At 41.9% G+C, this 26,025-nt stretch overlaps 1 protein-coding gene across 1 annotated transcript in view; it reads left to right on the forward strand.

Moving 5' to 3' along the window:
- The window catches only part of LPP (LIM domain containing preferred translocation partner in lipoma), a 319,004-nt gene that overhangs the window by 112,449 nt on the left and 180,530 nt on the right, over positions 1–26,025 (forward strand). The window contains exon 4 of the mRNA XM_089508677.1: positions 8,816–8,874. The gene's annotated coding sequence lies outside the window, so the exon portion shown is untranslated. The remainder of the gene's footprint in view (positions 1–8,815; positions 8,875–26,025) is intronic.

The raw sequence follows: 26,025 nt of genomic DNA on the forward strand, positions 1-26,025 counted from the left end.
GGGAGCTGTTGACATTTCCTGGATCTGACTGTTGGCAAAGTAGATTGAAAATCAGACTAAGGACTCTTCTCTGTCACACTCTGGGGCAGAAAATTCTCTCTTCCCCCTAAAGTTTTCCAAAAGTTCCTCAGGCACCATCAGCTACAGATACATACTCTTTGGGTAGCCAAGATAGTTCAAAAGGTCTGGCAAGTAAGCTGTATGAGGAATTGGTTACAGAGATGGGTGTGTTTAGCCTGGAGAAGAGAAGACAGAGAAATTGTATGACAAGGCATGTGATCTTTAAGGGCTAGTAGATGATGGAGCAAGATCTTCTTTTCTGCAGCTCCAAAGGATAAGACCCAAACTAGTGGATCAAAATAATAAGACAGATTCCAACCAAACATTAGGAGGCAAATAGAGCTGTTTGAAAATGGAGTAGACTGCCTCAGAATCTGGTGAATTCTCCTGCACTGGAGGATTTAAAACAAAGTTTGGATGGCCACCATGTTGTTGCATTTAATGGGTTTGGGAAGACCTCACTTAGCTCTTTTTTCCCCAAGAAGCTGGGGGATGGATGGACTGTGTACTTTTGTTGTTGTTGAAAATGTGGAATATAAACATCTCCCCAAGGGTCTATCAAAGACTTCAGCCAGTACCTATTTTGTTGGAGTGGTAGAGCTGAAAAAGGCATAGACTAAGATGTTTTAATTTTATAACAGAAAAGGGTATACAATCCATCCCCAGTCTTTTTCTCTTTAAGGAGAGCACGGTTTTTGGAGAGTCCTAATTAACACGGCCAACCTGTGATTTGAGCAGGTTTGCAGAAGAAAGGAGAATTGTGCTCCACTTTGATGAGTGTGATTCAGAAAGTTATTACACAGATAGGCCGGAAGGGGACTAAATATAAACATCGAGAGCAGCAAAGTTTCAAGCCAGGCTTCTGAGCGAGGAGTGAAAATTGCATCTCAGCTTCACTCTTAGTCATCAAAGGACAGCTCATAACAGCACAAAGGTTGAGCCTGAAGGGAGGCTTAAGGTAGCCAAGACTCGGAGGATGGCATCGTTTGCAAACCCAAATCGTGGGCAGCATTCCTTTTGTTGCACCTTTAATTCTGTGGCTCGTTTCATGATATGATGGCTGGCAAACTGAACAGGCAGCATGCAAGCTGCAGGTCCACCACTTGTGACGGGGTAAAGTATGGGTTACAAATTGAATATGGCCTCCAAATACCATCTTTGTGGTCCCCAAAGCCTGCAACAGCTTCCCAATATTCCTAAACCCTAAAGAAAAATAAATCATGTTTTTGCCCCAGATCCATGAAATAGATTTAATACTGAACCACAACATATATGCACTTTTGGCTCTTTTGCTTTCCTCCCCCCAGAACCCCTTCCCCAGGCCTCCAAAACTGGGGAAAATGAGAACAAGACGTGACATGCTGCAATGTGCTAGTGCAACCTGTACAGTCAGATTGGTCCTTGCACCTGTCAGGGTTGGCTGGTTTAAACCAGGTTGGCTAAACCATGGTTTAAACCAAATGATACTCCTGCTTCACAATATTGTTGTTGTTGTTATTATTATTATTATTATTAACATCTGGCTGGCAACAATGACTGCTTTAAACCTTTTAACTTGAACCATTCATTGGCAGTTGTTCATTGCTGGGCCACAATCCAGTGTCATTTGCTTCTTTTTTAACACTTTATTTTTACAGTGCAAGAAATGCAGTTTAGAAACAAAACCTCCAATTAACACACATTCAACCCAAACAAACTTGCTTTAAAAGAGCACTTGAAAAAGAACTGTTATTATTAAAGCTAGAACTGCATTTTGCTACTTTATTTTCCGATTTAGTCCTATATCGATGTAGTCCTGCACATTAATGCAAAACAAAAACTAAAATGAACAACAACAAAAGCAAACTGTTTGGTTTGAAAATATAGGACTAAATAAATCAATATAGGACTAAATCAAAAAAGTTTCAAACTCTGGCACTTTTACAGGTCTCATTCCTGATTTACCAGCTAAAGAATGGAGTCCTCTCCCCACAATGGCAGTGTTTGGAGGGAGGTAGAATTGGAGTGCAAAGCAACTACAGTTGTCCCTCCATATCCACTGACTTTTTCTCCATGGATTCAACCATCCAGGGCTTGAATTTTTTTAAAAATATATATAAATTCCCCAAACCAAACCTTGATTTTACCTTTTTATATAAGGGGGACCATTTTACTGTTCATTGTGTTTAATAGGACTTGAACAGCCACAGATTTTGGTATCTGCAGGGAGTCCTGGAACTAAACCTAAGCAGATACCAAGGGCCTAATGTACATTGTCTTCTTCATTTGTTTCTGAAACTATTCCCATCCATCTGTTGGCCCAGCTTTAAAGAGAGCCTTCTCAGTGGCTGTTCCCACCCTATGGGACTCCCTTCCATGGGAGGCTAGACTGGCCTCCTCCCTGCTTGCCTTTTGACAGAAGGCTAAGACGTTTTTATTTAAGCAAGCATTTAAAACATAAGCATGCTATGGTGGTTTTTATACTGAGCACATGTGTTGCCTTTTAACTTCTGTTATATTTTTAATGTACAGTTGGCTCTCCGTTTGTGCAGGGGATCCATTCTGGACCTCTCGTGAAAATGGAGGTTTGCGCATATTGAAGCCTCATAGGCTTCAATAGGGCACAAGCCCTGGGTGCAGGTGCCATTAGAAGTAATGGAGGTCGCCTCTCACCCCTCCATGCATAATTGAGGTCATGGATCTCAGATCTGTGAATTGGAAGGGCGACTGTAATTTTATATTGATTTTAGATTATTTTAACTGTTTTAAATTTTATTGTAATTTTTTAAATCTGTGAGCCTCCTTGGGTTGCTTTGAGGAGAAAGGCAATATTAAATAAATAAATAAATAAATAAATAAATAAATAAAGAAAGAAAGAAAGAAAGAAAGAAAGAAAGAAAGTTGGAATCCTAGCAGTCTGTTGGCTGCCTATTTGCCTGTCCAGAGAGGAGATGAAGCTAATAAAATACCTGTCTCATGGTGTAAAGAGAAGGCATCTCATCTAGTGTAGTCATTTACTGTCATTGTGTGGAAAGGCTACTTGCTCACTGTGGTGCAAAACAAGAGGATTCATTATCCTTTGGAGAAGACCTCCTCAGATGAGGAAAACCAAGACAGCAGGCTCCAGTCAAAGCCCGAGGAGGATGGCAGCCCTGTCCTCAAATTGTGGGGACACTCTGAACAAGGCCTGCCCAAAGGTCCATACAGTTGGAAGAGATCCTAAGGGCCATTCTGCCGTGCAAGAAGACATGACCCATGCACTCCCTATGACAGATGGCCACCCAGCCTCTATGCTTAAAAGCCGCCAAAGAAGGAGACTCCACCACACTCTGAGGTAGCAGTATATTCCATTGTCGAATAGCTTTTACCATCAGGATATTTTTCCTAATGTTGAGGTGGAATCTCTTCTCTTGTCTCTTGAATCCATTGCTCTGTGCCCTAGTCTCTGGAGCAGCAGAAAACAGGCTTGGTCCATCCTCAATAGGACATCTGTTTGAATATTGAAACATGGCTAAACATCCCCAGCTTCCTAAGCTGCTCCTCATAGGGCTTGGTAGTTTCCAGACCCTTCACCATTTTGGTTGCCCTCTTCTAACCATGCTCCAGCTGGTCAACATCCCTTTTGAATTGTTTTCAAACTTTTTTTCTGATGCTCTAGAGATGAGGAAACAAAACAATGGATTCAAATGAGAAGAACAGAGATTCCATCTAAACATTAGTAAGAACCTTTTTACTGGAAGAGCTGTTCAAGAGAGGAATAGATTACCTCGGTGGGTGGCAGCCTTTCCTTTTGTGTAGGTCTTTAAACAGAAGTTGGATGGGCATCTGTCAGGAGTGCTTTACTTGTGTATTCTTGCAAAGCAGGTGGTTGCACTAAATGGCCCTTGGGGTCCTTCCCAGCTGTTAAGATGTTATGATTCAAAGTGAGATTCATCTTACTAATCAGTGGTTTCAAGTTGTTAATGGGTGAATATGTCCTCCTCTTCGCTTTTTGAAATGCAGTAACCTTAGATTATTAGTTCATGAAACAAGATTGCACAGACTGAATATAAGCAATGCCGTGACAAAGCGGTTGCAATGATTCCTTGGAATCTATGCAAACAAACTATGTTTTACTAACTGCAAAGAAGTGGTGGGGGAAGAAGCCTGAAACGGTTGTCAGAAATGGTGAAGTAAAAATCCTATTGGGCTTTAAGATTCAAACTGATAAATGTTTAGAACATACAATGCCAGAAATGATTGTGGTTGAGAAAGAGAATGCTTGGCTTAAAACAGCAATCCCCAGGGACTGCAGCATAGAAGACAAATAGAAGGAAAGGCTTATGAAACACTGAGACCTCAAAATGGATATGCACTGCCTCTGAGGAAAGAAAACAACTATGGTTCCATTACTAAGAGGTGGACTGGGAGCAATCCCAAGTGGACTGGCAAAGCGTCTAAATGAAATTGCCATAGATAGGATCACAGCTTGTTGTAGTTATTTGCCACGAAGCTGACTTTGACTTACGATGACCCTCTGAATGAGGGACCTCCACGATTGCTCACCATCAACTGCCCTAGCCATAATCATGAACGATGATGATGATGATGATGATGATGATGATGATGATGATGATGACGACGATATACCAACTCGATCATAACGTCCAAATTAAAGGAGGTAGTAGTGCCACTCATTCTGCTTTGGTCAGACCTCACCTGGAATCCTGTGCCCAGTTCTGGACACCAAAGTTCAAAAAGGCTGTGGACATGTTGGAAAGGGTCCAGAGAAGAGTAACCAAGATGGTCAGAGTTCTTGAAATAAAGCCTTGGGAGGAAAAAGTTAGAGAGATGGGTGTGTTTATCTTAGAGAAGCAAAGACAGAGAGCTGACATTAGAGTTATCTTTAAATATCTAAAAGGATGGCATGAAGATGGACCCACTTTGTTTTCTGCTGCTCCGGAGGCCAGAGCACAAACCAGTGGATTCATGAGAGAAGAGATGTCATTTAATCCTTAGGAGGAACTTCTTTGCTGTAAGAGCTGCTCAACCATGGAATAGGATGATGGAGTCTCAGTCTTTGAACGATTTTAAAAAGAGGCTCAATGGACATTTTTCAGGAGAATGTGTATTCCTGCATGGTCAGGGGTTGGAATAGATGGCCCTTGTCGTCCTTTCCACCTCTTAAGGCTCTATGAGTCTGTGATTCCTTATTCAGCCCATTCTTGCCCTAGAATGCAGGAGCCCCCATCTGTAAAAGTGTATGCGACTGTAAGATTCCAGACACACCTTGTGAGACTTTTTTTTAACACTTCAAGGACATCTTCGATTTATTTACTGAGCCAAGATAAATAGTTGCCTTTCTGTCTTCTCTCTCTTTGGGATGGTGTTTCAAAGGCAAGCGTGAGATGAAGAGGCTGGGCAATCGGTACTGTTGCCTTCTTCCTTCCAAAAGAAGGGTCTAACCTTGTTATTCATCTCCTTTGCCTTGAGCCATTTCAGCCTCTATCAAAGCCAAAGCAGCATCGTGAAAGTTTCCTAGCAAAGTGAGTACTGTCATTCATAACGCTCTGGGGAAAGAAAAAACAAACACGTACAATGATAATAGCTGATTCCCCCCCCCCCCAAACTTTCTCCAGGAGCAGTCATTCATCTCGCTAAAATTAATCTCACTGAGCTAGAAAGTCAAAAGCAAATGGCCTTAAAAAAACAAGAATGAGGGTAATCCCTTCCTAACAGCAGGTTTTGAAAATGCTGGGGAAAATGGTTTCCTCAGTGTCAGAAATCCATCTTGAGAAGAATCCTGGACTGACAAGAATTGTTTATTCTTCAAAAGATTCAGATACTTGTTAAACACAGAAAACAGCATTTTCTAGTCATAGAGTTTTCTGTGTTGGAAGCAACATTGTCTACACAGAAATACTATTTTCTATGATGAAAATGTTGTTTCCAGCACAGAAAATGCTGTTTTCTATGCATTGGGTGAATTTTGAAAATAATAAATCTCAAACTTCAAGTAGTCTTTTGAAACTATGCCATTTTCAAAGGCTTTCTCATAGTGGGAAGAAAAGTGCTAACAATACTCTTTGCTTCTTTCGAGAATGAAATTAGCAAAGAAATACGTTCCTGGGACAGCTGTGCTAATTCTAAAATTGGATCGCCAATTTGAAATAAAAGCTGTTCCCTGCAAGTTATCTTTAGAAGGCATTGAAAATAAGGAATGCAAGGATGATTCCTAAACTTCCTGGTCCCAGGAGGAAAGAGTATCTCAACATATTGAGACACCACATTGGAAAAAGAAAAGAAAGTCAATTCCCATGGGATTTTTGTAGTTTGCAGCCCCGATACCAATGAAAAAGCTGTCACATTTTGTCCAAAAGCTGTTATGTTTTATACAAAAGTATAGTATTTGTGGTAGGCTAATACCATAAAGGCACCAGGTCCTGTCTGATCTTGGAAGCTAAGCAGGTTCAGTCCTGGGTAGTCCTTGGACGGGGGGCCAGTAATGAATACCAGGTGCAGTAAGCTCTACTGTATTTCAGAAGAAGGAACTGGCAAAACCCACCTCTGAGGATTCTACAGAAAGAACTACAAATCCTATCATGATGAAAGATCTAGCATGATGTACTAGTTTGGGACTATGACTCTGGAGGCCAGGTCTTGAATCCTTGCTCAGCCTTGGAAGTCCGCTGGGTGTCCTTGGGCAAGTCACACGCTCTCAGCCTCGGAGGGAGGCAAAGGCAAAGGATGTTCTACATTTTCTGTGCAGAAAAACAGCCCTCGACATGGTCAGTTCTGCGGATAAGAAGTTCCACGCCAAAGAATCTTGTTGCTTTCATGATTTTACTCATTGGGTTTTCTAAACGGCAGGAACCCTCCTTTGTGGATTGGGTTTTCCAATATTTTCAAATATTATTCCTTCTGCCCCGAGAGTAGACACAAACCATTTCAATGCTGTCTGCCCAGAAACATTTGCTCCTATTTTCTATTGCTTCTCAAAATGCAGGGATGTCTCTCAGTTATACACAAACACACACTTTTAGCCAAGTCTGTCCATCTGTCACCCCTCTATTCTTCATTTACCCCTATTTGGTGATTTGGAAACACCTGTAGCTTGAAGCCAGGAGTATCCATGGCAATAAGACGTCTCAGGTGGCTTTTTCTTCTGAGTCAGCCTGGCACTGTTGACAATTAAGTGGATAGGGGCCCTGTGTGCGAGAGCCGTCAGTCTCCCCTTGGTTGTCTTGACAACCATGGTATATTTAGAAATGCAACAAGGGGTTCAGTCACACATTTGCTGGAGCCAAGTTTCGCGGCTCAGAAATTGACTCTCCTGCATTGATGGTGGGATGCGGGGTTGTGATCAAAGTGCTGTGGGTTCTCCCTTTTAGAAATGGGGTTCTCATGCAGGAACCCCAAAATTAAGAGTGGGAGGACTGAAAAGAGTTTCCAAGAGGAGAAAATTTTACTTCTTATGGAACAGACACCATGGGGGGGGGGGGGGAATCAGAATTTGTAGTGGCAACATCAGCAGTTGAAGCTGCTTGGGGTTTGGAAGGAGCAGAGGCATGGCTTAGGGATGCTCTTAGATCCATCCCTGTTGCTAGAGGTCCAAGTGGACCCTCTTGTTTGGAGTTATTGGCACCACCTTTGTCAAGATTTGCTTTCCTCAGATGTCAAATGTCATCTTTTTTAGCATGACAATGAGAATAATCTCACTCACACATTCCAGTTTTGTTGTTCTCACTATGGAACCGCATCTGTGCGCCTGTCTGCGAATTCGGTTGCTCACACATGCCAGCATTCAAATAAATAAATAAATAATAATAATAATAATAATAATAATAAAATTTTATTTATATACCGCTTTTCCATTGATCAAATAAAGATGGAGTTGATGGTGCGAATGTATTTGAAGCATGTTCAGGGCATGCAGAGTGTTTTTCTGCTTTATCTTGAGTCTATCCACATCAGTTTTTTACACAGATGATGATGCAAATCTTTTAGGAAAACTTGGAAAAATCCCCGACACTGATTCTCCTGGATCGAGTGGGATTTTTTTGGCAGCCTCACTTTAATCAAATGTATTAGTAAATAGTCAGATGGATTATTTTCACTGTCTGAATAATCCCAGAGATAACCTAGCCATAGTCCATGCACAGGTATCTTCCTGTTTAGACTACTGTGAGGTGTTCTATGTGGAGCTGCCCTAAAAGCTGCAGCAATTAATTTGCCTTTTATGCACTGTGTTAAAAGGTGTGTTTTTTTAAGTCCAATTTGCTTACCTACAATATTGTACATAGTTCAGCTTGTGGTTCAAAAATTGGAAAGCAAACTTCTTCAAATGTGATACTACTTTTGTAAGGGATGCAAACATTAATTAAACATTTCCTAGGGCCGTGGGGCATAGAAAAGTTTGGGAACCACTGCCCTAGGCAGAGCTAAACTACCCACAGTAGCCCATGCACTGCTAACTCCCTGGTTAGACTGTTATAATACGTTCTACTACATGGGGCTGCCTTTGAAGACAATTCAGAAGCCACAACTAGTGGGAAATATAACAGCTCGACTGCTGACTGGAATACTATACAGATACATATACAGATTGAGTCTCCCTTATCTGGAATTGTGAAATCCAGAATATTCCAAAATTGTCCACTTGAGTGGCTGAGATAGTGATTCCTTTGCTTTCTATTGAATAAAATAGATACCTTTTGGGAGGGCAACAACCAGCTTTACTCCAGTCCTGGGAACCTGATCTTAATCTGGCTATATTTTTCTGTGCTTTCGTTCACAGATATATTCAAGAGCTAACTGTCAACATTGGCTTGCTGGATCAGGAACCTGCACACCAAGGTAAGATGCACACCAGAAATGCCTGTGAACACAGCAACGTGCATTGAGCCACCTGGAAATCTTGAGTCTCACTTGGCAGCCCAAATCATGGAATGGGCATCCCTATGGCTCTGCTCTGGTGCCAAAATAAACTACAGTTCCCACAGTTCCATAGCACCGAGCCATGGCAGTTAAAGTGTGGATGCAGCCCTCCTTGACCTTAAGGATAAGCCTCAGACTGTAACTCAGAAAGAGAAACAGACTCCCCCCCCCACTTTCTTTTTCCAAGCATCCTGTTTATCATAAACAGTTGTGGACATTAATAAAGGACAAGAGGAAAAGGCAGACGGGGAAATTAATAAAAGTGCGTCAGAATTTGGTGCAAGGCCATCTCTTCCTAGTTGCTTGGAGACAAGACAATTAATGGTTCTGTTGCTCTCGCTGTGTGTCAATTTTGCTCTCTTGACACTTGCTCTGAGAACGACAGAGACCATAGTTGAGACCTGTTATCAGTCCCTTATGTTTGTCATCAGGGCTGTATTTGGGTTGAAACCACTGGCCTAAACTCAAGGCTTTGTTGTTATGTGCCTTCCAGTTGACTCTGACTTAGGTGCTGGACTTAGGAGCCCATCCTGTACTTTCATTTTTTGGTAAGACTTCTTCAGAGAGGGTTTGCCATTGCCTTCTCCTGAGGCTGAAAGCATGTGACTTGCCCAAGGTCACCCAGTGGGTTTCATGGCCAGGCGAATAATCGAACCCTGGTCTCCAAAGTCATAGCCCAGCACTCAAACCAATACACCATGCTGAACTTAAAGGCGCCCAACAATAAAGAAACAACAAATTGTATTGATAACATTTTAAGTTGTAGTTTGATTTTCTGGTGTTGGGTTTTAATCTGGGAGAGAGGTGCAGTAGAAATTAAATAAACAAAGGAATGTTCTGGAGCCACGATCTTTAGGATCTCTGATGAAAATTTCATTCCAAACTTTCTTTATTGTACACTCAGCCCTCCACATTTGTGGCTTTGAATTTTGCAAATTTGATTATTTACAGATTTGATTAATATGTTCTCCAGGAATTTCTACGTCATCCAGCATGACTCTTATGGGCAACATCTGCCAGAAATCATGCTGATGTTTGGCAGATTGGCCTAGAGATTTGAAGAGAGGTGTTCTCTTCCATGATAAAAGTAATGGCTTTTTAATTTGCAGTTTTTAAAGACACTTTTACGGGTGTCTTGTGCCCCCAATTCCAGTGAATGTGGAGGATTCATTGGTTTCCCCCCTCTTCCTCCTTTTCTGGGTGCAGCTTGCAGAGAAACAGAATTAGTCACCAAACTAAACCTGAATCAATGAGTAGTAAACAAAGTTAAAAATCGGAGCAAGCAAGGCTAAAAACAGCACAATGGCAATACAGAGGTTATATTACATACAGTGGAATAAAGTATTGGCTGCTTTTGAAATTAAATCTAAGTTTACAAGCCCTAAAATGCATGAACCTGGGGGCTGGATTATGTATGGGCTTGTCACATAGAAGGGATCCAGCTTATACCATCCTACTGCCCCAATTTGGTAGGGAGATCTCTGTCACTCCACTTTCCCAGCTACTACCAAAATGTTCGTTTTTCTGTCTTCCTCCCATGTTCCTCCTTCGTTCTCAGCTTACTCTCGTTGTGGCCACCTGAATCCAGAGTGAAAAAGTAATAATCCTTTTCAGTAGGTTCAGGCAAAACAAACTTCTGCAGCCTCTCCCATGATTTTCACCATCTTGATCACTCTCTGATATGGCTTGGTAACACATGGGGCAATATTTTTGCAGGCTTAAATGCAAATTTGTAGAAATCTGTAAAAATCATTCTTGTAGAATCATAACATATGAAGGGACTCATTTTTTTTTTTATCTAGTCAACCCCCTGCTTCTTATGCAGGAAATCTGAATCTAAAGCTGTTCTAAGAGGTGGCCTTCCAATCTCACTTGATAAATCTCCAACAAAGTAGAGCCCACCACCTTCTGAGACAGTCCGTTCCACTGTCAAACTCTTTCTGTCAGGAAGTTCTTCCTAATGGTTAGTCAAAATGTCCTTTCTTGGATACATTGGCTCAATTTTGACCCTCCAGAGCAGAGGGTGCAAGCTCCCTCCATCTTCTACATCTATTTCTTTCAAATATTTTAAAATGGCTGTCACATCATCACTCAGTCTACTCTTCTTTTGACTAAATATACCCAGCTCCCTCAGCAGTTCCTCATAAGACTTCTAGATTTTCCATCATCTTGGTTATCTTCCTCTGGATACGTTTCTGCTTGTCAACATCTTTCTTGAATTGCGGTATCCAGAACTAGACTCCAAATGAAGACAGACAAAAGCAGAAAAAAATTGATATCATTACTTTCCATGACTGAGGAGACTTTATTGTTTTCTTGTCTTCAATATGTGCAAAACTGTGTCTGGGGCAGACAAGAAGAATAAAATTTCACTCCCACCTCCCCCCATATTTTCTGACATGATGGTTGAGGATGAGCCAGGTCAACATTTAAATCTGAGAAGTCATATTCTGCTTCAGTATCAAAACTTGGACTGCTTACAAGTTCTTGAACTTTTGAGATGGGCCTGTAGCCAGCCAGCTGGACACAGCTGGTGATAGACTGTCCTGAGGTCAGTCCAGTGGTCACATGGGGTCTGGCTTGACCATGCAGAAATGTCCTTTCTGACTCTTGATCCTCTGCTCTTTTCCTTATGAGGTTTTGACTCCTTCCAGCAACGAGAGTTGGGAGTGCCTTGAATGTATATTCCCGCATGGCAGGGGATGGATTGGATGGCCCTTGGGGTCCCATCCAATGTTATGAGTCTATTATTCTATAAGAGCATTACAGAAGCAAAATGATTGAGCTATTCTCTTTTTTTGTGTCTGATACCCCCCCCCACACACACACACACACCTTCCTCCTCCTCCCACCACCAAAAAAATCCATCTTGCTCAGTGGCTCATGACTAACAAAATATTGCTGTTTCCTCTTAATTTTTTTCACAAAAGCATATGGAGAGCTCCAGGGAAGCATATGGCCCTTTTCAGGAAAACATATTGATGAACGGACAAATTAGAGCCTTTGCCAATCTGCTGAGCATGTCTGGCTAGACCACCACAGCGACTCGGTTTGCATCTCCTGCAAGATTCGCCAAGGTGGCAGGCAGGCAGGCAGAGAGACGGATAGATGGAAAGGAGCTTTTGTGTAACTCACTGTGGCAATAGAAGCAGATTGGGAAATGTTGTTAAATAGCTGCAAAGTGCAAGCATGCAGGTTTGAACCTGTCTATGCAGTGCTAATTTTCCTGGAATTGGGGCTAAATCTTCTTCATTGTCACCATCATATGGTTACCACTACCACCACCAATTTCTTTTGTTATTGCTGTATTATATCCCCCCTTTTCCCAACATCAAGATTCAAGGTGAATTAAAAATTAAAACAAATGCAATCCATTTAAAATGCACCTTGAAACCTTAATGCCAATGTTAAAGTAAGAATTAAAATATCAATGACATAATATTTCCAGTTTCTAGTATGGCTGTGAAAGTTGAGCAGTAAAGAAAAGTGATAGACAGAGAATCAACTCATTTGAGATATTGTGCAGGAGAAGAGTTCTATGGATATGGTAGATTGCTAAAAGGACCCATAACTGGGTCCTGGAGCAAATCAAGCCTGAGATCTCCTTAGAAGCAAAGATGACTAAGTTGTGATTGTCGTTCTTTGCTCATATCCAAAGATATGACTCACTGGAATAGACAATGATGCTTGGTAAAATGGAAGGGAATAGGAGAAGAGGAAGACCACATTCCAGGTGGATGGACTCAGTCAAGAAAGTTACAGTTACCTTGAGTCTGTAAGATATGAGCAGGGCTGATGATGATAGGATAATTTGAGGATTTCTCATTCATAGCATCACCATAAGTAAAAGTTGACTTGATGGCAATGGACAGCAAAAGTAACATGATTCTGGAGCAGAGTTTGAGAGTTCCTGCATGGCAGGAAGTTAGACTGGTGGATGGCCCTTCTAGTCTCTTCCAACTCTATGATTCTATACTTCTAAGAGTTCTGTGGGTACCATGGACTGTTGAAAACACAAATGAATGGGTCTGGGATCAAGTCAAGCCTAGAAGCCAAGATGACTAAACTGAGGCTGTCATTTTTTAGCCATATAATGAAAAGAAAGAACTCACTGGAAAAGACTATAATGCTTGGTAAAGCAGAGGGCAATAGGAAAAGAGGGAGACCTGTGTACCAGATGGATAGACTCAATCAAAGAAGCCATGGCTGTGAATCTGCAAGAGCTGAACAGAACCTTTGACGATAGGAAGACTTGGAGGTGTCTCATTCGTGGGGTTGCCTTGAGTTGAAGTCAAATTGATGGCAGTTAACAACATTAAACAAAATTAAAATAATAAACAGCAGGTTATCAACAGTACAGTACTCTGTTAAGATTTTTTCTGAAAAATATTTTGTTCTCAGAAGCGTATTGGAATAAATAAAAAAGTCTCTGCCTCTTGATGGAAGGACAGCAAGGAAGGAGCTGTTCTAGACTTGCCAGGAAGGCACTTCTGGAGTCTGAAGGCAGCCACCCAGAAGTCCCTGAAGGAGGTATTTTTTTCCTATCAGTTTTTGACAGAGCCATACCTGGTCCCTCAATGATTTCTTGTGGTCCTTGACCCCTCTAAACTCTCTGGATTACCCTTTAAAATGTAGTTGCATCTTGTGGAAGCCTGCAGGAAAGAAGATTAATCTTTTAATATATTACATGCCATCCTGGAGTGTTTTACATATTTTTACGTATCCCCTGCACCAAAAACCAAACAAACCCTGAGGTGGATTTGCAGCTTCTTGGATTTTTCTTTTCAGGTTTTGCAGTCCATGTGGGTCCCAGGTGGTCCCAGGAGAAATACGTTGTTCCTTGGACCTGCCATAGTTGCCCAACCTTGGTTTATAGAGCTGGGTCCCCAGAGGATCTCAGCCTAGGCAGGGTTTGGACTGAAAAGTTTCTAAAGGATGAGCATAGCTTGGAAATGTCTGTGTTTTGGATAAAACCCCCCAGAATTGAGAGGCTGGAATTATTTTTTGGACAATAAACGCAAGCTCTAAAGGCAGATTAGAGGTCAGGCTGAGCAGGTTATGGCCAGTCTTAAGAACAAATATCTTAAGAAAAGGTCAAAGTCTCAGAAACAAGTTCCTCATAATGAAATGTTCCAAATCGGAGTGGTGGAGAACAGAAACAAAATGCAAACAACGTCAGAGAATGCAAAAACAAGTAAATTAGAAAGGCGGAAGAATAAAATCTAGTCTAATATAAAAGGCAACTGGCAGAATGAAAACAGCCCAAACCCAGAACAAAGCAACATACTGGGGGGGGGGGGGGGAGAAGGGTGTATGACAGAATCAACTAAACCTTCAGTCTGAAGCAAAGAATAGTCAGCAGAGTTGCTAAACACAGCTTTTTAAAAACCGAAATTACAGCTGAAAAAAGCACTATTAAAGACACTTATTGTACACAGCCATCTTTCACCTGTAGACACTGTGTTCCTGAAGCATGATTAATGCATCCCTTTTCATTGAGAAGGAAAACCCATCAGTGAGCTTGCAATCATGGTAGCCCTCAAATGAAAAGCTTTTCTACCGGGGCAGTTGCAATATTGGCAATCACTTGGTTTCAGTGTCCTTGGTTTCAGTGTCCTCTCTCCTTTTCTATTCTCAAGCAAGCTGTATATATTCATGTATAAGTCTAGAAATGTTAGTCTAGTGGTTCCCAGATTTTAGTCCTCCAAGGGTTTTGGACTGCAACTCTCAGAAATCTCAGCCAGTTTGGCCAAGAGCCAGGAATTCTGGGAGCTGAAGTCCAAAACATCTGGAGGACCAAAGTTTGGGAACCCCTGTGTCAAAAAATTGACCCAAAAAACCTGGGTCAACATATCCAGGAGTCAAAGTCAGGACTGTACTTTAACTCTTATTTAAAAAAGGAACCATGCCCTGGTGCAAGGCAAGAACGTAATCTGTCCTGCAAACAATGACTCCTCTCTTCTCATCCATCCAGCGTTTAGTGTGAGCACAAAGTTATGTCTGCCGGATTTTTTTTTTTTAAAAATTGTATTGTTTTCTTTTGTTTCATCCTTCAGCGCTTTTGTTACATGCCCCTGGATTTTACCCTTCTCTTATCCACAGGTCCTATCAAAATCCATAGTTTTGGCCCCAAAGCCTGCCCTCAACTTATATATGAGGTCAACTTCTAATTGAATTTGTAGTCAGCCCTCCATATCAGTGGCTATTTTAGCAACGTATTCAAGCACCCGTGGCTTGAAAATATTAAATATATATATATATATATATATATATATATATATATATATTCCAAAAAAGCAAACCTTGATTTTGCCATTTGATATAAATTTTACTATTCATTGTATTTAATGAGACTCAAACATCCTTAGATTTTGGCATCCACGGGGGGTCCTGGAGCCAAAGCCCAGCAGATACTTGTTGGCACTCTTCTTTCTTGCTTGATGTGCAGTAACAAAAACAAAAACCTTTGGCCCACCAGAGATGCTAACTTACAGCACCGTCTGAAGTAAACACTCTCAGAAGGAGCTAACAGTAGCAGAGTATGGAAGCACCAGTTCAGTTCAGTTTAAGTATTGGCAATGTACTGACCACTCGAATTCACTCACTCCAAGCCTTTGGAGGTCCTTTATCATAAGTTGCAATAGCAATATTTATAAATATGTACAAACTCTCCTCATGACTCCTTTCAACATTCACCGTCTGTAATCCGACAATCCAAGCAACTCCAACCATCAACAACCACCTTCTCTGACCCACTATCACTAACCCATCTGCCCTGGGTCTTGATGCACTTATACAGTCGGCCCTTCTTATACACAGATTTTTTATACACGGATTCAAGTATGCATGGTTTGAAAATATTCAAACAAGTATAAATTTCAAATATCGAACCTTGATTTTCCATTTTTTATAAGGGACACCATTTTGCTATGTCATTATATTTAATGGGATTTGAGCATCCATGGATTTTGTTATCCTTGGAACCAAACCCCAGCGGATAACAAGGGTCCACTGTATAGAGAGTTGCTTAATAGTCATTACCTGTTGCTCTTTAGCATGACACAATCTCTGTTGAAAGCTTTTGCATCATACCAAGTGCTATGACTTAGCAATTATAGCCACACACAATATTTTACAACTGGTTAAAGCAACGTTGTTCTAACAATACCAAGGGCCTACTATACTATTTCTCATCTTTTCTATTTAAAAAAACAAACAAACTTAAATTGCATAAACAGAACTCGAGAATTATGTTAAAAAGTAAAAATAAAATACCCTGAAAGACATGCACAGGACATGGAGACAGAGTGAAGGGGGAGCCAGGAAGAGAGCATGATGACAGCAACAGCTCCATTTGTTGATTACGAAGACTCATAATAATGGCTGCTCACAAAATTGGCATGGTTCCATTTTGTTTTAATTGGCAGAGGGCCCTTTTGCACCTCCAGAGCATGGCATTTACATGCTGCACACTCCCAAGCCACCCAGAAGGCTCCCAGCTGCCCACATGTGGGCCAGCTTCTGGGCGCTCCAGCAGCATGGCATTTACATGCCACCAGAATGCTGGGAAGTCACCCCAGGGCCATAGCAGGGCCAGAAAAGTCGGCTTTCTGCTGGCCAAAAAGGAACATCTCTTTGCCACCCCTTTTTCAGCCAGCTTCAAGGTGGACTGGGGTTGTGGCGTGTCGTTGCTGAGGCCCCAATCTTACAGGCTGCTCTCATACTGCAGAATTAATGCAATTTGACATCGCTTTAACTGTCTTGGCTCCATCCTATGGAATCTTGGGATTTGTCATTTGTTGTGTCACCAGAGCTCTTTGACAGAGAAGGCTCAGTATCTCACAAGATTACTAATCCCAGAATTCATTAGCATGGAACCATGACATTAAAAGCAGTGTCAAACTATACTGTTATTGCAGTGCGGATGCCACCTTAGAAATGAACAGCTTTAATCCTGTTGATAACTTACACATGCATAATTCTTCTCCCATGGACGTGGTTGGCTATTTTTCTCCAATGCAGTATGTATACATTCAGTTCAGTGTTGTGGAAGTGTACATGCACTGCCATTATGCATACATGTTGGACCTTATGCATACAGATGCATGTGTTCCTTTGGTTGCAGAGTTTTGCAGTCTTGCAGTTTGCTAGTGAGCCAGACTTGCACAATCGCTGTGTAACTTGGTGCGTGTAAAGTTACCCTCCACCTCGATGAAGTAGCATCTTGGCCCATGTCCAGCCTCATACTTCATCAGTATCACTACTAATGTACACATAAGTGTATTATGCGAATCACTGCGGACTTTCACACATTAGCACTGACACTTGTCCTCACTTTTCTGTGCAAATTTGCATCTGTGCTGAAAATGTGCAGCCACGTGAATCCATACAGAGCATTTAATAATGTACATCCTTGCAGATACACTTCTTTTCCAGCACCACATCTCAGATATCTGAAGATACTCTTAGATACTCTGGTAAAAAATGTGATTCCTTTCTCTGCAGAGTTTCAGGAGTTTTTTTCCCCTCCCCTCCACAAAAATCCCCAATTCCTCTGAGTCACATGTGGCCGGATCACAGTCTATTTGAATATAATGAGGAATATTTTTATCATGTAGACAAGCCTTCGGTCTCTCACTCCACCTCCTTTATGTGCAAAGTTCTTCTTGGGTAGCAAATTTTCAGTACAGCTGAGCAGTTGGTGGGGAAAAAATGTGCTGTATTCAAAGCTGCAAGGACCTTTCCTTGCAGAATCACCCCTCACACTCTCACTTAAGAGAATAGTCTTGTGAAATATATATATTTGGGTGACTCCTAAATGTTACAGAGCGTTTTTTAAAAAAAACCCCACACTCTTTTTTGTCACAATATTGAACAGGGCTTGCTATTTACAGTAGTGAATCAAAATGTCAGTTATAAAAATATGGAGTGGCAGAGTGTTCCCACTTTGCTGAAAAAAGTTTGATGTGACAGTTTTGTTAATCATATGACTATTACACTGAATGTGCTTCACAGCCCTGTCTGCCTCAAAGTGTTAGTCGTTTTCCCTTTTTCCCACCCCCTGCTCTCAGTTTGTAGTTGGTCTCTCATGAGCTGGAAAAGAGCAACAAACTTACTCCCCACCCACCCTCAAAGATATCTTTTAAGGTTACTGCCCCACTGAAATGAAAGCCACTAGTTTCCTTTCATCCCCACTGTCAGTATGCATGCAGGATCAGGCAGTGAATCCAAGTACTAATGCATAAGTGTGTTCTTCATAGATAAATGACAGGAGAATAACTTTTGGAGCCTTGGTTACATCATAGTTAGTTCTGGGTCTCATCCAAGAAGAAAAGTTGCAGCAGCTTCCTCCTCCTCCTCCTCTCCTCTTCTTTCTCCTCTTTGTCTTCCTCTTCCACCTCTTGCTCTTCCTTTTCCTTTGTATTTCTGCTGTTTCCTTGTCCAAGAAACCTATGCATTTGGCCTAAGGCAAAAGGCAGGATTCTCAACTCCAAGCAGCATTTGTGTTGTTAGAGAGGCCCAGCATTCCCTCTGCAGCCCATCATCCATCAAGGCAGCTTTCACCATCTTGAGACCTATCAGAACTGTTGACTTTGTTGACCAAAGTATCCAATAGAGAAACAAGGATTCTGTAATGTTATTTGCCTTTAGTCTGACTTCAACTTATGGCAACCCTCAGAACAACAGACTTCCAAGAAGTCATCAGCATCCCTGCTCATGTCTTGCAAAGTCAGGACAGTGATTGATCCCTTGAAAGAATCCAACCATTTGCAATATAATCTTCCTTTTCTCCAATGCCTTCCACTTTACCAATCAATCATTATTGTCTTTTCCAGTGAGTCACATCATTTCATGATATGTCAAAATTTTGGAATTTTATCACAGAATCATAAAATTGGAAGGGACCAGAAAGGACATATAATCCAACCCTGAACCATGCAGGAATACACAGTTACAGAACTCCTGAAAGATATCCATCCAACTTCTGTTTAAAGACCTCCAAAGAACACGTAGCCACCCTCCGAGACATACTATTCCATCCTAAAATTTGTCTTCCATGTTGTTCTTCCTGTTATGCAGAGTTCTTGACAATGTGGAGATGTGCACACTATTGTAGATTTATAGTTGGTCAATAGAAAAGCTTGGCCCCAAATCCATGGCTTTTGTGATTTGTTTTATTCTCGTGGACTAATGGGACAATCTCCATTTTTGTCTTTGTTTTGCTGTTGCAATAGCTGAGAGTGCCTCTTAATCTTTATCCTAGTATTGTTGACCTTGTTCCAGCTCAACAGTCAACTGTTGTGTTGTTGTTGGTCCGACTCCAAACCCTAATCTTTGCAAGAAGAGTAGCATAAAATGTTACATTAAAGCAAAACAAAACAGAGTTTCATAAGCACCAGGATTCCCAGTTGGGAGGCAGAAACCCTTCTAGCTCATGCCCAGAACGCCTCTTTCTGGAAGGAGCTCAATGGCATGATCCAGGGTACACTCTCGTTCTTTCACTGTGTCTTTTCTGACGTCGTTGTCATCATCATCATCAACATCATCATCATCATCATCATCATCATCATCATCATCATCAGGGTTCCTAGAGCTCAGTCCTTGGTGCAGAGTGATACCCTCTTCTCCAGTATTCAGAGAATGGGGAGGAATCTCTAGGTGAGTGAAAAGTCTTGAAAAGTGTGTGTACAAGTCGCGTCTCCCTTACGCAGAATTCTGAAATCTGAAATACTCAAACAACCTAAACGTTTTCTCATGGGTGGATGAGGTAGTGACACCTTGCTTTTTGACAGTTCAGTGTAAACAAACTCGGATTCATGCACAAAAATATTTAAAATAGTTTATAAAATTAATTGTATACAAAACATAAATGAATTTTGTGTTTAGCCTTGGGTCCCAACTCGAAGAAATCTCATTATGTATGTATATGCAAATAGGGCAGATGGCCCTTGTGGTCTCTTCCAACTCTGTGATTCTATGATTCTACAGGCATTCCAGAATCCCCAAACACCAAAATACCTCTGGTCCAAAGCATTTTGGATAAGGGAACCTCAACCTGTATATATTCCCAATTACTTAGAGAGTTTTTTTTTTTAATGAATAGTGAATCTGTCAAACTGTAGTTGGTGCTTAATTGGTCACCATGGGCTAAGCCTTCTCACCTCATAGCATCATCAGGGCCCATCTCTTGTCATATCAAAAGGGTTCATCTCCAGGTCCTAGATTTTGGTCTTGAAATCTCAGGTCCTGGGCCACAAGGAGACAGATTTCAAAGCCCTGCAGGGAAGTAAATAGACCCACCATATTCTGCACTGATCAGGCCTCATTCCTGGATAGACCTGTTAGCTAAAATATCATCCATCTCTCAGAACAAAGCAAGGCAGCTATAATGATTCAAGTTTTTTTTGCATTTGAACTTTTGTTTCCTCATGCCTCTGGTAAGATGCAGCTGATATGTCTTTGCATTTCCCATTCCAAAGAAGTAGCGGGTGGCAGAAGTGAACTGCAAAATTATGTCACCCCTGTTGACATTTGGTTTCAAAGACCATTCTGGCAATGGTGCATGGCTATTTTTCTCTGTGTTAAAAAAAAATCCATATTAGGAAAAGTGGTTTTTCTGTTTTTGTTGGTTTTCTTCTCCAAGAGGCTATGGTGGTTTAGAAGCTGCTGGAGATCCCTGCTGTGAGGACTGGAAGGAAAGCACTTTTGCCTTTTAAGCCAGGACATTCTGAGCTGTTGGCTTGGCAAACCGTCCCCCAGAGCTGTTTCTCCAGGGCTTTGAAATCTGTGCTTCTCCTTGCAGCCTTTTGGGTGTCCTTTTGGCTGTCAATTGCTTCAAGCAATTAAAATAAAACAAACACATGCACACAATTCCCTCCTTCCAATCCTTATTCAGTCCTTTTCTCATTGCAAGGGGGAAGCACAAGAGTTCAATGTTATTGGAACTAGAAAGTAACTTCTTGCATCAGAAACACTTTGCCTGAGTTAGAATCCTAGAATCGGAACAGACCCTAGGGGTCATCCAATCCAACCCCCTTCTGCCATGTAGGAAGACACAATCCAAACCCTCCCTGTGGCAGATGGCCATCCAGACTCTGTTTAGAAACCTCCAAAGAAGGAGAATCCACCGTATTCTGTGATGAATAGCTAGAGAGTCTCCAAAAAGAGGAATTAATTAGAGTCATAGAGTTGGAAGCATCCCTCAGAGACCATCAAGTGCAACTACCTCTAGAATGCAGGATCTCCAGTTAAAGCATCCCCAGCAAGAAGCTGTCCAGTCTCTTTCATAAGATGCCCAGAAAAGAATACCCCACCATCTCTCTCTTTCTCTAGGCACTTGGTTCCATTGCCAAACTGGCCTCACTGTCAAAAAGCTCCTTCTAATGTTCAAACCAAATCTACCCTCCTGTGTCGTCAAACCATTAGACCTGGCCCTTCCTTCTGGAGCATTGAAGAACAAGATTGTCCCCCTCCTCTCTATGGCAGCCCACAAGGCATTTCAAGAGAGTGATCATGCCACCTCTCAGTCATCAGGCTAAACTTGCTCAGCTCCTTCAACCTTTCTTCCCATGTTTTCTTCTCCATGCCTCTTGTTATCCTTGCAGCTCTTCTCTGAACTGGTTCCAACTTGTCTGTGTGTATAAAGATAAAAACAGTGCTACCCTTTAGAATCAGAGCTGGGAAAAGTGACTGTTGTTTCCACAACTCTTGGATTTTCCCAGGCAGCATGGCCAATCCAGTAGCAGCTGGTGGCTCCCATGTCAATGGAGCAATGAATCCACTTCCAGACTTTAAATTCTCCAGTGTTCTGAATCTGAGAATTCCATAAGTTCAGCACCCTGGACAGCTCCTTAAAAGCTAGCCAAAACCTGGAATGGATTTGCCTTCCCATTGACACGCGGGGCACCGTTTACCACTGCTACAGTCCCCATCATCCCCAGACAGTCTAGCCAATGGTGAAGAACTCTGGGAGTTGCAATAAAAATAATATAAATTCTAGAAGGCTTTTTTTTGCCCCCTGCACCTGCTTGGGCAGCCAGACCTTTCAGTGCATCCAAAGTGACATAACATCACTCCCAGCCACCATTTTGGCTGATTTTCAGCCATTCTATCTTCTTCTGCTATGTTGTTTGGGAAGAGGAGGTTGTTGTTGTTGGTTGTGCTGTTGTTTCTATTGTTGTTGTTGTTGTCAATTTCTCACCTTTTCCCCAGGTTGGTACATAAAGTGGCTTACAGCTATTTAAAAAGAATATTGTTAGAAATCCCACAAGCAATAAAACGTAAAACACAATGAAGCAATGAAAAATAAATAAATAAAACCAGGTTAAAACATGTGTCACTTAGCAATATCCAGTGTATTGGGTAAGATAGGCTTTACATAATCACTCCTCAAATGCCTTCCAGAATAAATAATTCTTTGCATGCCTGCAAAAACAAAATAGGGAGTATGTCAGTCTAATGTCTCTAGAAAGGGAGTTTGAGAGATCTTGGGAACAGCCACCAAGAAGGCCCCGTCTCCGGTGTTTCCACCAGATATACTTGTGAGGGGTTAGGACAGAGAGACAAGCCTCCCCAACAGATCTCAGAGCACGGGATGTTTTGTAAGGAAGAATATAGTCCTTCAAAAGTTTGGGAGGATTTGTAGATCGTATGTTGCTGTTTTGTCTTTTTTTCTTTTACTTATGGTGACCCTAAGGCCCCCATAAAGTATCATATTATAGGGTTTCCTTGGCAAGTTTCTTCAGAGGGAAATTGCCATTGCCATCCTCTGAAAGAGTGTGATTTGCCCAAGGTCACCCAGTAGGTTTACATGGCCGAGCTCGGATTTGAACCCTGGTCTCTCAGTGTTATAGTCCAACACTCAAACCATTACTCCATGCTGGTCCTTTTTTTATTGTAGGGGGAACAAAATGTGGTTTGGACAAATTTTGGCTGGTTTTGTAGGGAGTAAATCAGTCCAGAATGGGCTAGAAACATATCAAAAATTGGTGTACGTGTGTCTAGGTCTTTAGAGGCCGATCAGTTGGGTGTCCCAAGGGGTGGCATGTGGCTCCCAGGCCACATATTGCTCATCCCTTCTGTAAGTCAATAAATCAGTAAGAATGTTCCATAAACTTGTTGCAGATTCTTCCAGCAAGTCTGCATCCCGCTGTGACTGGAAATATGGAGGGAGGTGGCCATTTCCAGTTTGGGCCTCTTGGATGAAATGGTCACAGTTCCAGTTCTCCTTTTTCTCCAAACTGGGTTTCACATCCAAGTCTCAGTTTTGTGTTTTGGCCTTCAGCCCAAGTTCATTAGTGCCGCAATGGCCCACTTCCCTAAGTACAGAGACCCTTGAAACCACAATGCGTTTTCCCATCAAAAGGGAGGGATCCTACCTAGGGTTTTGCTTTCCAGTCCGCTCCTTCTGCTTCCTAAAATACAAGTTTCATTTCCCTGTGGTTTAGTACTTCTAGAAAATGAATCCCTCTCCTCCAGCATTGCAGAAGAGAAAGGAGGGAGGGAAGGAGAGAAGGAAGGGGAAGTGAACTGGTCTCTCAATCCAGGGCTCAATATTTTCTCCAGAGTTATATTTGACAGGAATAATTGCTTGGACAACCTTTTCTTGATAGGCTCCTGTTCCTTCTTACCTTCTCTCAAAGTCAAATGTAGGAGACCAGGTGTTCATTGAGTGCAGAATCCATGCCATATGTACCAAATTTACTATCTACACACACAAACACTCACGGAATAGAATCATAGTCTACCCTATTCTGCCATGCTGGAAGTCACTTTCAAAGCGCTTTCAACAGATGATCATCCTGTTTCTGTTTAAAATCCTCCAAAGAAGGAGACTCCACCACCCTCCAAGGCAGCATCTTCCACTGTCAAACAGCTCTTACTGTCAGGAAGTATAGCTTGGATCCATTGTTCCATGTCCCAGTCTCTGGAGCTGCAGAAAACAAGCTTGCTTCATCCTCACTATGATGTGCCTTCAAATGTTTAAGCAGGGCTACCATACCACCTTTTAACCTTCTCTTCTCCAGGCTAAACATAACCAGGTCTCTAAGTCTCTCCTCATAGGGCATGGTGTTACCCAAAATGCCAGACCACCCCATGTCAATATTTAATAGGGGAATTTTATTAGCTCATTTAAAGCTGTTGATAGGGCATAGGCAACTAAAAGCAGGGATCAAGCTTATGTATATCTGTTCCAAGAAACAGAACTCCAGAATGCAAGGTCCAAATTGATTTATTTGTAAATTAAAAGGGAATCACCATTCGCACAGAGACACTCACTCACGCACACATCCAAGAACTAACGATATAAAAAAAGTGGTATCTTATAGTGACTTTAGGGATTGCAGATGCTGTATTGAGGTTCCACTTGGAGGGGGGGGGGTCCTGTGAGATGGAAATGGCTCAATGTGCTGCCTGTGGATCTGGAGTAGCCAGTGGTCTCTGAGGAGTCAGGTGAGATACAGACAAAGTGTCTGATTGCAGAACAAGACCTAACTGGGATTGCATTGGCAGGCATATTTATAGGGCAAAACATATCCTAAGGAAGATTTTGGGATTGAAATCTTTCCAGGAGAGAAGAATGAGGAGGGAACTTGTGAATGACTGGACAATCAGTGCAAAGGTCTCTGGGCAATGGAATATTGCTTCCAATGAAGCAGTGTTATCAATGAAGGTGTTATGCAGTTCCTGGTCTTGATTGATCTGTCCTGGTTATGTGCTTTTGAGCTTTCCCTCATGTGGAGCCTGTTGGATCGCCTTATATCATGATTAGTTTCCTGCACTGGGGGTGCCCCCTTCGTTATAATATCAACTTGATATTGAGAAAGAGGAGGGGTGAAGAGGGCCAGACCTTGGGGTAACAATGGTTTCCAAATCTTTCACCATTTTGGTCACTCTCTTCTGGACGTGCTCCAGCTTGTCCACATCCTTCCTGAATTGTGGTGCCCAGAACTAGACACAGTATTATTCCAGGTGAGGCCTGACCAAAGCAGAATAGAGTGATACTATTACTTCCCTCAATCTAGACACTACACTCTTATTAATGCAGCCTAGAAACGCCTTGACTTTTCTAGCTGCCCCACCACACTGTTGACTCATGTTTAGCTTGTGGTCTATTAAGACTCCTAGATCCCTTTCACATGTACTGTTGTCGAGTCAGATGCCTTCCAGCCTAGCCAGTTTGCAAGATCTGAGCAGGGAAGTTGATAACCAAGGATCTTGGCGGTCTCTCATTCAGAGGGTTGCCATAGGATAAAGTCAGCTACATGGCAAATGACAATTGCTGCCATCACAAAGAGACTTAATTGTTGAACAAGCACTTTTGTTGTATTTTGAACAGAGTAAGTCAGAACAAAGGATTTCACAGAGTGCCTCTGACTGAGTAAGTAGTCCATCCTTTGCTCATGTGTTGCTCCTTTTCCCCTTTTTTTAACATGGTGCCTCCGCAAAGGGTTTCTGTTGTTTAGCTGAACATCATTTATTTGAAGAAGAAAAGAACAGCCATCTGTTGGAGCACGAGACAAAATAACAAGATGGATCTGAAACTAAATAAGTTCACATCTGCTTAGCAGAATCATCGTAAGACAAGTGAAGGATCTAATGAGAGGCACATGCTGATAGAAACAGAAAAAAGAGATGGGATGCCAAGGATTTATTTTTCCACCTTCAGGTTGTTGCCACTTCTCTCTGTGCTTATTTTTTGTCCCTTTGGAAAGCTCTTCCTTTAACTAGAAAGCAAAAGGAGCAGGTGAAGTCAACCCTGCTCCTATGAATTAGTTGCTGGGGTTGTGTCAGAAAAGGGAGCCAGAAATAAGAAGGAACAAAGTGAGAACTCCCCAAGTCTTCCAGAGAGCAACTACTCTGATTTTGCTGTGATGCTAGGAGAGTTAGTCAAACTGCAAGAGCATGTGGAACTGCCTGAGTCAAACTGGTGGTCTACCTAGACCAGGGGTGGGCAACTGGGGGAGGATTGCTGTCGTTTGTTATTAACTGCCTTTAAGTATCCTTCAACATATGGCAACCCTATAAATGAGAGAACTCCGGGGGCTCCTCTAAATTCCTTACCATATA

Source organism: Sceloporus occidentalis, unplaced genomic scaffold (genome assembly GCF_023333645.1).
Source record: "Sceloporus occidentalis isolate IW3139 unplaced genomic scaffold, rSceOcc1.0.p SCAF_2, whole genome shotgun sequence".
In the NCBI taxonomy this organism is placed as follows: domain Eukaryota; kingdom Metazoa; phylum Chordata; class Lepidosauria; order Squamata; family Phrynosomatidae; genus Sceloporus; species Sceloporus occidentalis.